Raw genomic sequence first — 13,700 nt, forward strand, 5'->3', positions numbered from 1 at the left:
GAATATTTAGAAGAATATTAAAGCGTAACTTAGCTTTAGACAGAAATGTCTGGTCAGCGTGGCAGCAGGCGGTGCAGTTGTTGGTGAAGACGACATCGGAGACGGTTCCGAGATCGGATCTGCAGTCGCAGGTGCTGGGGTGATCGGCGCAGAATCAATCTGACATCGGCTCGATGAGCTCTCCGACTTCGTCAGCGTTGATGATCCACGAGATCGATCCGACCGTGAAGATCTGACCGAGCTGCGGGAGAGACGAAGAACCTACGAACAGTACTATCTTGTTCGATATAGAAACAACACGCACACCCCTACCTGACTGCGCCAACTGTCGACAAAATATCGTCGGCAGTCCTCCAAGAGGTATCCCCGAAGGTAGATTGATCGGCAGAGAGGTGTGTAATCAAGAACAAGACAACAGAGACACACGAGTTAGACAGGTTCAGGCCGTCAGTATGACGTAATACCCTACTCCTGTGGTCTGTTGGCTTGTATTGAAGGAGGTCCCTTGCCCGCCTTATATAGTTCAGAGGACAGAGTTACAAGTCGGTTAGATCTAAAAGATAACCAAAAAATAATAACAGATTACAAAAACCATGAGATCATACATATCCTAACAGATCTCGTAATATCTTTAGGATATCTTTCCAGTGTCTTACAGGAGGCGTCGAGCAGAGTCGTGCCCCGCAAGGCTTCGTCTTGTGGGCTGGACCACCCCTGGGGGCGCAGCCCATATGGTCCGCTGTGGATATCCGGGGTCGTACCCCACAGTAATTGTCATGAAAGAATAAACTTTAACGATACAATTGTCATGAATCTCTAAACGCAGCTATGGTTCAGTTTCCCACCGACACCGACAATGATGTAGCAAATGATTTATAGAAGGCACTCCAAAAAAAAAAAACAGGCCACCAGATTTGTCACAAACTCTGAAACAACTGAACCAGTGAAATTTACAAGTACCGGCTAACTAAAGATGCTACAAATTATTTGAAAACTCTGCATAAATCAGATATGTTTCAATAACAGAAACAAACAAATTAGAGTTAAAATTTGAACTGCAAAATCACTCTGAACATAAATTAGAGCTGCTACATCAGATATATTTTGATTGCAGAAAAACAAACAAATGCTCATTTTATTAAAAAAAGTTCAGATTTTCTAAAACATCTATGGCATTTGATGGGTCATTTCATTCAAGGAACAACTTCCTCTTCATATAAGCAATAGAAGATCACTAAAGCACAAGCAAAACAAGGCCATTGCAAACAAATATAGCAGAATCAACATAAAAAACTAGGAAACATCTCAACCTACTAAGAACATAATCCAAAGGTAAATGATTGGAGTTAGACAAATGCAGCAAAAGAAATGAAGTCAGAAAAATGAAGAAACAACATAAAATTGTGTTTTCTTCTACCCTTTTCTGAGAGGGGGGCTCAGCTTCGCCTTTGCTCAATCATTTAACCGTATCCCCAGCATCTCTTCTCACCAAATCAACTTTTCCTGGTACGATAAGCAGCATTGTCCTGGTTATCACACAAGGAATGGCATGACCATCCAAGGACAAAGCCACTATCACAGAACATAATTGAAAAGGTTTCTAAGAGAGGAAAGGGAGGATTCCAGTTTGGTACCCATAGGCCATAGTAGCCTTGGTTGCTCAAAGCTGCTTATGTCAGGGTTGTTGATCATTGCCCCACATTGGAATTTTATGGCTTCATTCTTGATGGGCATTTACATATTAGTCCCACAAACATTAACCCAGTACCAGGATCAAATCCAGCAGGAAGGCAGGTGAAGAAGAATAGCCTTAGATCACGGTAGAGCATCAACAGGACATGCAAAAGAACAAGCAGATAAAAGCACACGAGGACAAAATAAAAGACAGAATAAAGTATGAATGGACTCAAAGAGTGGATTAGCTGCAACAGTGGCAAGACCAAAGTAAAATGTCTCAGGCAATTGCAGGGGAAGGAGATCACCACTGCAGCACATCAAGAGAAGTATTCATGTTCCAACCATCCATTAGTAGCGAAGATATGCGGACGACCACTACTCCCAATCAGAGCATCTCCAATATTTCCCAAAACCCACTCCCAATCTTGGTTTTTTGGCATGATTGAAAGAAAGGCCTCTCCAATCATGGGAAAATCGATTGATACGCACATGTGCACATAGAAAGAAATGGCCTGCTCACATGTGAATAGCACACGCATAGAGAAACTTTCACACACATGACCAAAAAAGTACAGCCATGCTCATGGTAATGATTTGACATGTCTATCCTCTTGAATGATCAATCAAGATTCATCAAGGCCATGGCACGCTATTAGGAACACTAACACCAAGGCTAGCAGCCCAAAGGGATTTCCAGGCCAATGCCCAAGGGCTGTTGACACAAATCACAACTACCAATTTTTTCCATAGGAAGACAATGACAAATAAGTTTTCTCTGTGTCGGCACAAATCAAAACTAACAATTTTTTTATAGGAAGACAAGGAAACAAATGGTTTGTCTATGTTGGCACAAATCACAACTAACAATTTTTTTCTATAGGAAGACAAGGGAAAAAAAGTTTTGCCTGTGTCAGCACAAATCATTGTTTTTGAGGCGCCGTGGCGAGGCGCGGCGCCTGACCCCCTTCACAACGCCTAGGCGTTTGTGGCGGACGCCTAGGCGACGCCATACACACATTGTAAGGCGTTGTAAGCTAGAATTTTATATACTAGTGCAGCACATACATACCTCGTTTGTTGCCAATTCTTGAGCCCAAGAACAAGCAGCCATTTGTATATGTGAGTGATAACCCATATAATATAAAAAGTAGGCATCAGCAGTTCATCTTACAATATTCAGAGGCTCAGAGCAGAGTACATACAGGCACACACCATGAGCAAATGCAGAGCAGAGTGCAGAATAAATATTCAGAGCAAGGGAGGAGGCAGGGATAGGCATGCAGCATGAGCATATAATATTCAAATCAATAGCAGAGCACGAGGCATCAGATCAAAAGCAGAGCAGCAGAGCACGAGGAATACTATAGTCAGAGCAAAAGCAGAGCACGAAGAGCAGATAACACTACAAGAGCAAAAGCGGAGGCGCAGACACGAGGCGGACGGACAAGTGCGGTGCGGATGGACCTGTGGACGGCGACTCGAAGCGGACGGACAGGTGAAGTGCGGATGGCGACGGCGACTCGAAGCAGAGAGGAGGCAGGGAGCGTCCAGGCCCAGGCTGACGGCAGACGGTCGACGGAGGCGGGCGATCAGCTGCAGACGGCCGACGAGTACAGGTCCGGCCGGTCGACGGAGATAGGCGAGCAGGTGCGGACCGCTAGTGGACTTGCGCAGCCAGGCGGAGATGCAGGGGCGGCCTCGTGGGAGATGCAGGCAGCCGCTGGACTCGAGCAGACGAGCAGCAAGCGGAGATGCAGGGCCGCCGCCGCCGCCAAGAGTTCCCGCCCTCGGCCTTCTCTTTTCCTCTCCCTCTCTGGCTCTCTCCCCGTGAAGCTGCCCGCACCCGCAGTAAATGCCACCGAGCGGGAAATTTCCCGCGCAAGAGCATATATGCGCTCACTTCGCGCCGCGGGTCTTCTGGCGTGGACGCGCGCTCGATTTCCCGCCCACCCGTGGTCGATTTCCTATCCATTCCCTGCAAAATCGCATCCGGCGTCCCCTACGGCGCTGTAGGCGTCCGCCCGACGCCATTCGCGCCTAGGCGACGCCTAATCCTATGAGGCGGACGCCATACCCGCGGAGGTCGTGGCGACCCCAACGCCCAGCACCTCTACCACGCCTTGTCGCCTAGGCGACGTCTAGGCGACGCCTCATAAACCATGGCACAAATCACAACTAAAATTTTTTTTTCTATAGGAAGACAAGGACAAAACTATGGTGTGTTCTAGCACAAATCACAATAAACAAAGAAAAGCTGTGTTAGCACAAATCACAAGAAACTATTTTTTTTTCTATGAAAAGACAAGGACAAAAATGTGGTTTGTGCTGGCACAAATAACAATAAACAAAGAAAAAGGTGTGTTAGCACAAATCACAAGAAACAATTTTTTTTCTATGAAAAGACAAGGACAAAAATGAGGTGTGTTCTGGCACAAATCACAATAAACAGGTTTGAAACGGAAATTGGTCCCCTTACTGAATGTTTTTGTTCAAACCTTGTGCCATTAAATTTTGAAATAAACAAATTAATTCTAAGCTAATCCATTTGTCTTTTTATATGCAGGGTGCTTCTGCAAGAGATTTGGAAATGAATATTGAAAGTTATTACAAATTCGATTCAAACAATGTGAATGCCAATTATAATGAGGTAAATTCAAATTCCACTTATTGCATATTATGACACCTACAATTGCGGTGTTAAATACTTGTAATTTACACTATTCCTGATTGCAACTAATAACTTAGTGTTTTATTTGTTTTCCTGATTACAACTACTAGGATTTCTGAACCAGCCAGCACAACACCAGCTAATGCGAAGAAGAATAATTTCAAGGAAATGATCAGTCAGAAGTAGTAAACACTTTGGCAATGATTTGGACAATGAAGAACGAAATGATCAATCAAAAGCAGTAACACTGTTTGGCAATGATATGGAGTTTGATGTGTTTACTAAACAAGAGAATTGTTTAAGTTTATAGATCCCTCACCTTTCAACTACAGGCTTTAATGTTGCTTGTTTACCAAATAAGAGAATTGTTTCATTACTGAGAAACACGACAGTTGGTTGTACAGTTCCATTGTCACTAGAGCACCACAATTATGATTGAGATAAAGACCTATAGTATCTGGAATCATATAACCTAATCAATTGATCATATGAAGGTCAGAACATAATTAATTATTTCTCTAGTTTCAACTCAATCACCAGTCACCACATGGGCTTATGCAAATTATATGTAGTTGGGGTCCAGTAAGACATTACACAATTCTAGAAAATATGGAAAACAGACAAACTGTGAATCCCAAACCGTAAAATACTGGAACTTATGCTTTCTATAATCAGCTTCTTCCTTTTGGCCCATGCAAAAGTTGGAGCTCAGGTCAACTACACCATGTACAACCCACTACACACCACCCAGGTCAACAAAGTTGGAAGGATTCTTGTGGAAGAATGATTTCCTTACTAATAGGCAACCCCTGCAAGCAAAAAGGGACATATTGCATATCCTTAGCACTAAAATTGCGGTGCTCGATACTTGTAATTTACAACATTACTGATTGCAATTATTAAGAAACTGAATGTTTTATTTGTTTGTTTTCGTGAATACGAAAGATTAATAGGAACAGAGACTACTATGGACAAGAACAATGGGGCGTACCCAGGCAGAGCTCCGCGGGGTCTGGGGAAGGGTGTTAGTGGCAAGCCTTACCTACGACTATTGTGGATGCATCTTATTTCTTGCACCAACACAACTTGAAAGTAGCTGGAGCAAAAATGCAGGCCAAGCTCTATTAATAGTTTCCAGATGAACAAAAACAACTAGATTCGAAAATCATCAATAACGGTACAGGTCATGATAAACTAGATTTTATCGAGACATGAAATGTACTCACAATTGCTTAAAATGCAGGCCTCAAAGCAGTCATCTCATAGTTGCAACAACATGCAGGAATGGACATTGCAGAACTTTAGCAAAGATGACAGACACCCAATAGTTAATATCTCAATAATAAATATTTGCAAAACAACAATGACAGAGCCTTAGGTTTTACAACAAGATCAAATTGAAACATAAAAAAGAGTTGTTCACAAGAATCACAACATGCATTGTAGTAGAAGATATATTTTGATCCATTTAGAATAGAAAGAAATGAAGGGCGGGCCTGGTGCAAGCGGTAGTCTTACTGCCTGTGACCGGAAGGTCCCGGGTTCGAGTCGCGGTCTTCTCGCATTGCACAGGCGAGGGTAAGGCTTGCCACTGACACCCTTCCCCAGACCCCGCACAGAGCGGGAGCTCTTTGCACTGGGTACGCCCCTTAGAACAGAAAGAAATCCAAGCAACTTAAGTTACAGTGGACTGTAACAGAAGATATAATTCAAATCACAACAATGAGCACTTGTCACTCACTGGAACCTACATACACCATAACCGTAGTAGGCTCCAGATTCAAGTAAAAGAAACAAGCACAGCTATATCCGAATGTCAAACTGAAACATGAACAAGCACTGCATGCAAAACCAGATCTACAGATCCAAAGCAAACACCATTGATGACCATAAGAAACATTTTGTTAGACTAGATCTTGAGAATCTATAGCCAATCCAAGCGGTCATATCTGGTTACTGAAATAGTCATTTGAAACAGCTATTTGACACATAAACAACCAATTCAATCAGCTATATATGATTGCCCAAAATAGCATTTTGAAATCTATTTATTGACACCTAAATAGACAACTCAGTCTGTACATAAACACTAGATATTATTACCTTCTCTGCAGAAGCACCTTCAGAAGTTGCCTCACAACTTACTCTATATTTCCTTCCACGTTTCTTCACAAGTAAATAGGGCGGCATTTCTAATAGTAGGTGGCACCTGAAATTAACAAAGAAACATACCAAAACACTGTATTCTTTTTCTGGAGTTGACTCAAGCGTAACCACAACATATGACAATGTGATAAGATCATGCACAAAAGAGAAAAACTGAGAGAGGATAGAGCTACTTTACACCGCAAACAAATAAAATGATAAGGAAAATAGTCTTGTGAAGCCCCATCTTACAACAGATGCATAAATAATGATGAGAGTGAGAGAGGATAGAGCTCTGGCTGTCCTCTGGCTAGCTGCTGCTAAGGCAGGGAGACAGAGAGAGAGTGGGTGGGTGGAGAAGACCAACATAATGTAAGAGTTGAGATATGCTAGTAACATGCAGAGATTAGTAACAGTTAATAAAAGACCACATTTATGCAACAACTTAGGATCAACCGAATCATAAATGTTAAAACATAAATGTTGTGGTGTGCTCAGAACACCACAGTATTTCATCTCGTCTAACTCGACCACTAAAACTCAATGACCTAAACATTGAACAAAAACAACACTAGGCACAGAGGTGTTCCAGGAGCTCTGCCATTCAGTAGAAGCAGAGGTGTTCCAGGCAAGCGTCGAGCACAAAGGTTGCCCCCAAGCTGCCCACCAAATAGGAGAAGAAACTGACTAAGAGGACGAAAATACACAAACACCCCCCCCCCCCCCCCCCCCCCCGAGGGGCGAAAAGGTAATTGACCAAGCAGCAAGATAGTATTACTAATTGAAATAATGCAGAACTTCTGGCAGTGCGTCATCTCAAATTTTCAGCAGGCTCAAAAAACATAAATTACTAAGTAGCAAAGCTCACTTCCCCATCTGCATCCGCGCAAAGTCAATACAAAATTAAACTGGTTATAGTAGCCACACCAAACAAAACTGGAAGATAATTCTAAGACAATCAGACACACATGTGCACACACTCGCACAAAGGAGGTGGGCCACGCAATATACACACACCATTCATCTCGAAGACATTTGTGTAAAAAGATTAAAAGGAAAAGAAAAGAACAGAATCATCCAATTATCCCAGACACATCAAGTAATAGCAGCATGCAATTTGATATCGGCAGGCAAGTCTGTGATTTTGGCATGAAGGTAAAACAATCAACATATTACAGTTTTCTTTTTAATATAATGATACGCAGCTCCCCTGCATGTTCGAGGAAAAATCAACATATTGCAGTGATATTTTCAAGCTACTTGTATCAAGCTGTTGCACTGAACCATGACTGGAACCTACATACACCATAACCGTAGTAGGCTCCAGATTCAAGTAAAAGAAACAAGCACAGCTATATCCGAATGTCAAACTGAAACATGAACAAGCACTGCATGCAAAACCAGATCTACAGATCCAAAGCAAACACCATTGATGACCATAAGAAACATTTTGTTAGACTAGATCTTGAGAATCTATAGCCAATCCAAGCGGTCATATCTGGTTACTGAAATAGTCATTTGAAACAGCTATTTGACACATAAACAACCAATTCAATCAGCTATATATGATTGCCCAAAATAGCATTTTGAAATCTATTTATTGACACCTAAATAGACAACTCAGTCTGTACATAAACACTAGATATTATTACCTTCTCTGCAGAAGCACCTTCAGAAGTTGCCTCACAACTTACTCTATATTTCCTTCCACGTTTCTTCACAAGTAAATAGGGCGGCATTTCTAATAGTAGGTGGCACCTGAAATTAACAAAGAAACATACCAAAACACTGTATTCTTTTTCTGGAGTTGACTCAAGCGTAACCACAACATATGACAATGTGATAAGATCATGCACAAAAGAGAAAAACTGAGAGAGGATAGAGCTACTTTACACCGCAAACAAATAAAATGATAAGGAAAATAGTCTTGTGAAGCCCCATCTTACAACAGATGCATAAATAATGATGAGAGTGAGAGAGGATAGAGCTCTGGCTGTCCTCTGGCTAGCTGCTGCTAAGGCAGGGAGACAGAGAGAGAGTGGGTGGGTGGAGAAGACCAACATAATGTAAGAGTTGAGATATGCTAGTAACATGCAGAGATTAGTAACAGTTAATAAAAGACCACATTTATGCAACAACTTAGGATCAACCGAATCATGAATGTTAAAACATAAATGTTGTGGTGTGCTCAGAACACCACAGTATTTCATCTCGTCTAACTCGACCACTAAAACTCAATGACCTAAACATTGAACAAAAACAACACTAGGCACAGAGGTGTTCCAGGAGCTCTGCCATTCAGTAGAAGCAGAGGTGCTCTAGGCAAGCGTCGAGCACAAAGGTTGCCCCCAAGCTGCCCACCAAATAGGAGAAGAAACTGACTAAGAGGACGAAAATACACAACACCCCCCCCCCCCAGGGGCGAAAAAAAAAACAGCACTAGGCACAAGGAAATTGACCAAGAAGCAAGATAGTATTACTAATTGAAATAATGCAGAACTTCTGCCAGTGCGTCATCTCAAATTTTCAGCAGGCTCAAAAAACATAAATTACTAAGTAGCAAAGCTCACTTCCCCATCTGCATCCGCGCAAAGTCAATACAAAATTAAACTGGTTATAGTAGCCACACCAAACAAAACTGGAAGATAATTCTAAGACAATCAGACACACATGTGCACACACTCGCACAAAGGAGGTGGGCCGCGCAATATACACACACCATTCATCTCGAAGACATTTGTGTAAAAAGATTAAAAGGAAAAGAAAAGAACAGAATCATCCAATTATCCCAGACACATCAAGTAATAGCAGCATGCAATTTGATATCGGCAGGCAAGTCTGTGATTTTGGCATGAAGGTAAAACAATCAACATATTACAGTTTTCTTTTTAATATAATGATACGCAGCTCCCCTGCATGTTCGAGGAAAAATCAACATATTGCAGTGATATTTTCAAGCTACTTGTATCAAGCTGTTGCACTGAACCATGTTCACCTTTATGAGCGTCAACTACAAGAAAAAGAATCATATATGGTTCCAAATATTACATTCATTTTCTTACAAGACTCCAAGGGAACTGCAATGTCCATAACAAGATGCTAGATAACAATACAGACTTACAGAGACTGTGTGTTGGCACAAATCAGAATTAACAAAGTTCATGAAGTGTTAGCACAAATCACGAGAGACAATTTTTTTCTATGAAAGGACAAGGACAAAAACTTGGCTTGGGCAAGCACAACCACAATAAACAAAGGAAAAGGTGAGTTAGCACAAATCACAAGAGACAATTTTTTTTCTATGAAAGGACAAGGACAAAAACTAGGTGTGGGCAGGCACAAATCACAATAAACAGATGAAAAAAGGAACACTGTTGCTTTTGTGTGAAGGCCCTTGGCAGTTTAAATCGAAACACTGTTGCTTTTGTGTGGGGTCATAAATGCAGGACATTTCTCCATTTCAGACAAAACTAATAACAGACCCAAAACGACACAAATTGACTGCAGAGCAAATCCTAAGGCACTAAAATTGCATATCGTTGCTAATAGGCAACCCTTGCAAGCAAAAAGGGACATATTGCATATCCACGGAACTAAAATTGCGGTGCTCAGTACTTGCAATTTGCATCATTGGTGATTGCAATTAATTAACCAAAAGATTTATTTGTTATGCTTTCTTGAATAGGAAAGATTAATAGGAGTAGAGCACTACGACTACTATGGACAAGAACAATAAACAAAAAAAATTCATTAATATACTGTGGATGCATCCTATTTCTATAGTACTGCACCAACACAACTTCAAAGTAGCTGAAGCATATTTTGAAAGCTGTGAGGTTTTCTGAACTCAAAACTCAGTATTCCATATGTGAGAAAATTTTCTATTAATAGTTTCCAAATAACAAAAACAACTAGATTCGAAAATCATCAATGAAGGTACAGGTCATGATAAAACTATATTTTATCGAGACATGAAATGTACTCACGAATGCTTAAAATGAAGGCCTCAAAGCAGTCATCCCATAGTTGCAACAACCTGGAGAATGGGCATTGCAGGTCTTTAGGAAAGATGACAGACACCCAATGTTCAGAGGAATAGATGCAACTAAAAATCGATGCATACAATCTTACCAAAGGATAATATGGCCACTCAAAAATGCTTACAATGCAGACCTGAAAGCAGCCATCTCATAGATGATGGCAACCTGGAGAATGGAAACATGGACAAAGATCACATTTCTAACAATAAGCAACATATTTCAGATCACCCAATGCAGCATCTATATCCTACCACTACTGCTAGCTTCTATATCCAAGCAAGCCACTAACTGAAAAATAGGAGCTAATAGCACTCTTAAAAGGATGTAGTACCAAGCACGAGAAATATTCAGTTAACCATTGTAATACTCAAGGAGCATAGTTGACTGAACCAGAATTTAGACTTTACATATTCACACAAGGGGTAGTAAATGCAAGCTATATAGCAGACAATCATGTGCTAAATTCGGAAGCTTGATACTACTCAGAATATCGTAAAATTCTCACAAGGGGTAGTACTAGTAAGCTAGGTAGCAGACAATCGTGTACTAATAAGCTATCTAGCAGACCATGCATATTCATACAAGCAACTTCAAAATACAATATATTTAGCTTCCTGGAAGCCATAAATATTATCGATCGAATAAGTGTACATCATAACGAACTGGAAAGAAGTGGTCAGCAAGATACCATGACGGCCATGAAAGCCAACTGAACATGAAAAAAAATTACTACCTATGCAGCCTACACAAGATATCATGACAATGCTGCAAATAGCATTATATACACTGACAGATGGAGGGGTGAGCATGTGTGCAGTTACATATTACTTTTACTGCATGCTTATATAGACTGATAGATCTGTCTAAAACAAAATGTGTTATTAGTTATAAGTACTAGTCTTAGTCTAATATTACTTTTACTACATGTTATAGACTAATACGAGTGTGCTAGACAGTGGATACAACAGATAACCAGCCCAAAACAAAAATGTGTGAATTAGTTGCCTGTACTAGTCTTAGCATAATATTTACTTTTATTGTATGCTTATAGACTGACAGACGGACAGTGGACACGATAGATAACCGGCCTGAAACAAAGTGACAGACAGTGGACAACACAAATTGATAAAGTGAATGAAATATCCCTTGAAATGAATGCTACTGTCTTTTAAAAGCCAACTCAAGAACAAAATCCAGCGACAACGGAATATTAATTGCATGAAACAACAGAGGTGAACAACATTGAAGGGATGCAGCTGCTCCGTCAGAGGAGCAAATAACAAAAGAAATAGCAAGTGGCCTGAAAACCAGAGTAAATCGAAGATAACGACACCTGAGCCAAAGAACCTCAAAGTACCTCCCAGAAAAAAACAATCTCTACTTCTAAGGAGTCTGTCCCAGAAGAAACAGAAACAGAAAAAACCATCTCTACTATACACAGTTGGTACTGTTCCTAGAACACATTCGAATATACACTTTGGCGTTTTTGGTTAATGAACACAAGCAGCCACCATTCAGTTTTCAGAAAAAAAAAAAAACTGTTAAGCTACATATAAAACACCGAAGATGATGAATGCAACATTCACATGCCTTTATCTATTTGAGCTTTTGGATCAGCAGAGTTCATCTATTTTGAGATACTTTCAGTTAATGAGAAGTAGGGCATTTAATTTCCAGAAAAAAACAAACAACATCACAAAATGTGGGGTTCAGTGATTCTCCATCGATTACCCAATGGCATGCCTTACTTTCAGCATAGTAGCTATGCTCAAGCCCACATATCTGCAATTGAAAATTTGTTCAACCCCATCAAGTAAGACAGACAGTGCTGCATATAGAATAGAAAAAAAGAAAAAGAAGAACCAGACCGTTACACTGTTACATAGATAGTATTAACAGTTTAGCTTCACATTGCACTCTTAGTTTTTACCACCATAATCAGTGCCATCTTCCTCTCACATGAACTAGACTGGAAGTATGCTAACTGTGACAAGTACTAGTTACTGCCCTGACAGGAATAGAACTTGAAAACAAGCAGAGAGATAGTAGAATAATTTTTACACTACAGTCAATGTGACTCAAAACGGCCAAAAAAATATTAGCTAAAGTAATTGGAATTTGGATACATAATTAGACACAAACAAATTTCAATCCACTCAAGATCAGCAAAAGAAAAAAAAAAACAGCTCCTCAAGAGGAGAGCCTCTAATAATCCGGATCAGACCCATGACTAAAAAACCATAAACAGGTGCTGCGGAAACTAAACAGTAGTCTTTTTTTTTTCTAATGCGGCACCAGTCTGTGTAGTTGTTGCCGAGCATGGTAAAATGATTGTGCCCAGCAAAACAATGCAAAGTATAGTAACATTCATGCCATCCGTAGGCAAGTATGGAGCCACAACTGAAGACTGTGTTGTCCCATGCCATCTAGCAATGCTGCTCCGGATCTGCTAGATCCCTGCTTCACCTGGATATTCTACCAGCACAACAAGCCTATTCACAAATTAGTTTGCCAGGCTACTTCAGGAAGACGAAAAATCAAACAAATCCAAGCTGACAGAGCAGTCGAACTAGCTCTTAAGACTGCCGCTATCCTAGCAAACAAATCCTACCCCGATCCCAGCCGCAAATCGAACCAGAACATAGCAAGGAGAGCAAAGAGGCGTTATCCCAGCATGGAGGCAAGCTGCAGCTGCCCGGCCGCCTGTAAAGCTCACGGCGAGCAGTGGGACTTCCGAAACCCGCAACAAAATCGAACAGGCGCAAAATCAAGGGGCTAAATAAGGGAGCAAGCGCCGAACACAAGTACCTCCCGAGCTCTGGGAATGGCAGACGACACCGAGCAACCGAATCGGTGAGGGGGAGCGACGCGCAGAGATGGGGCGCGGCGGAGAGGCGAGGTCGCCGAAAAATTCGCCGAGACGAACACCTCTCCCCTCTCGCGCGCGCTTCGAGAATACGAACAGGGCCAAAAGTAGTCGGTCCGAAAACGCTGGGTGTAGGTGCTAACGGGTGCGCTCTCCAGTGCCGGACCGGCAAATTGTCTGGTAGCATAATTTTGAGACGACTTAAAAAAAAATAGGGAAAACGGTGTTTTTTTACCGGTGCAGAAGTCGGATTGTGATTTTAATCTTATTTTTTTTAACTTTGTGATTTTACCTCTTTTATTTT

At 41.2% G+C, this 13,700-nt stretch overlaps 2 long non-coding RNA genes across 2 annotated transcripts; both read right to left on the minus strand.

Annotated features, from left to right (window-relative positions):
• Window positions 1-4,892: 4,892 nt before the first annotated feature.
• Window positions 4,893-5,625, minus strand: LOC136493179 (uncharacterized). The gene is made up of 3 exons (XR_010768311.1): window positions 5,572-5,625; window positions 5,388-5,441; window positions 4,893-5,154 (listed from the first exon to the last, which is right to left on the minus strand). It is a non-coding gene; the product is annotated as an uncharacterized lncRNA (long non-coding RNA).
• A 2,522-nt stretch (window positions 5,626-8,147) lies between these two features.
• Window positions 8,148-13,478, minus strand: LOC136493186 (uncharacterized). Its single transcript, XR_010768314.1, has 4 exons — window positions 13,339-13,478; window positions 10,622-10,695; window positions 10,477-10,526; window positions 8,148-8,248 (listed from the first exon to the last, which is right to left on the minus strand). It is a non-coding gene; the product is annotated as an uncharacterized lncRNA (long non-coding RNA).
• Window positions 13,479-13,700: the final 222 nt, after the last annotated feature.

The sequence above is a fragment of the Miscanthus floridulus genome, chromosome 1, assembly GCF_019320115.1.
Source record: "Miscanthus floridulus cultivar M001 chromosome 1, ASM1932011v1, whole genome shotgun sequence".
Classification (NCBI taxonomy): domain Eukaryota; kingdom Viridiplantae; phylum Streptophyta; class Magnoliopsida; order Poales; family Poaceae; genus Miscanthus; species Miscanthus floridulus.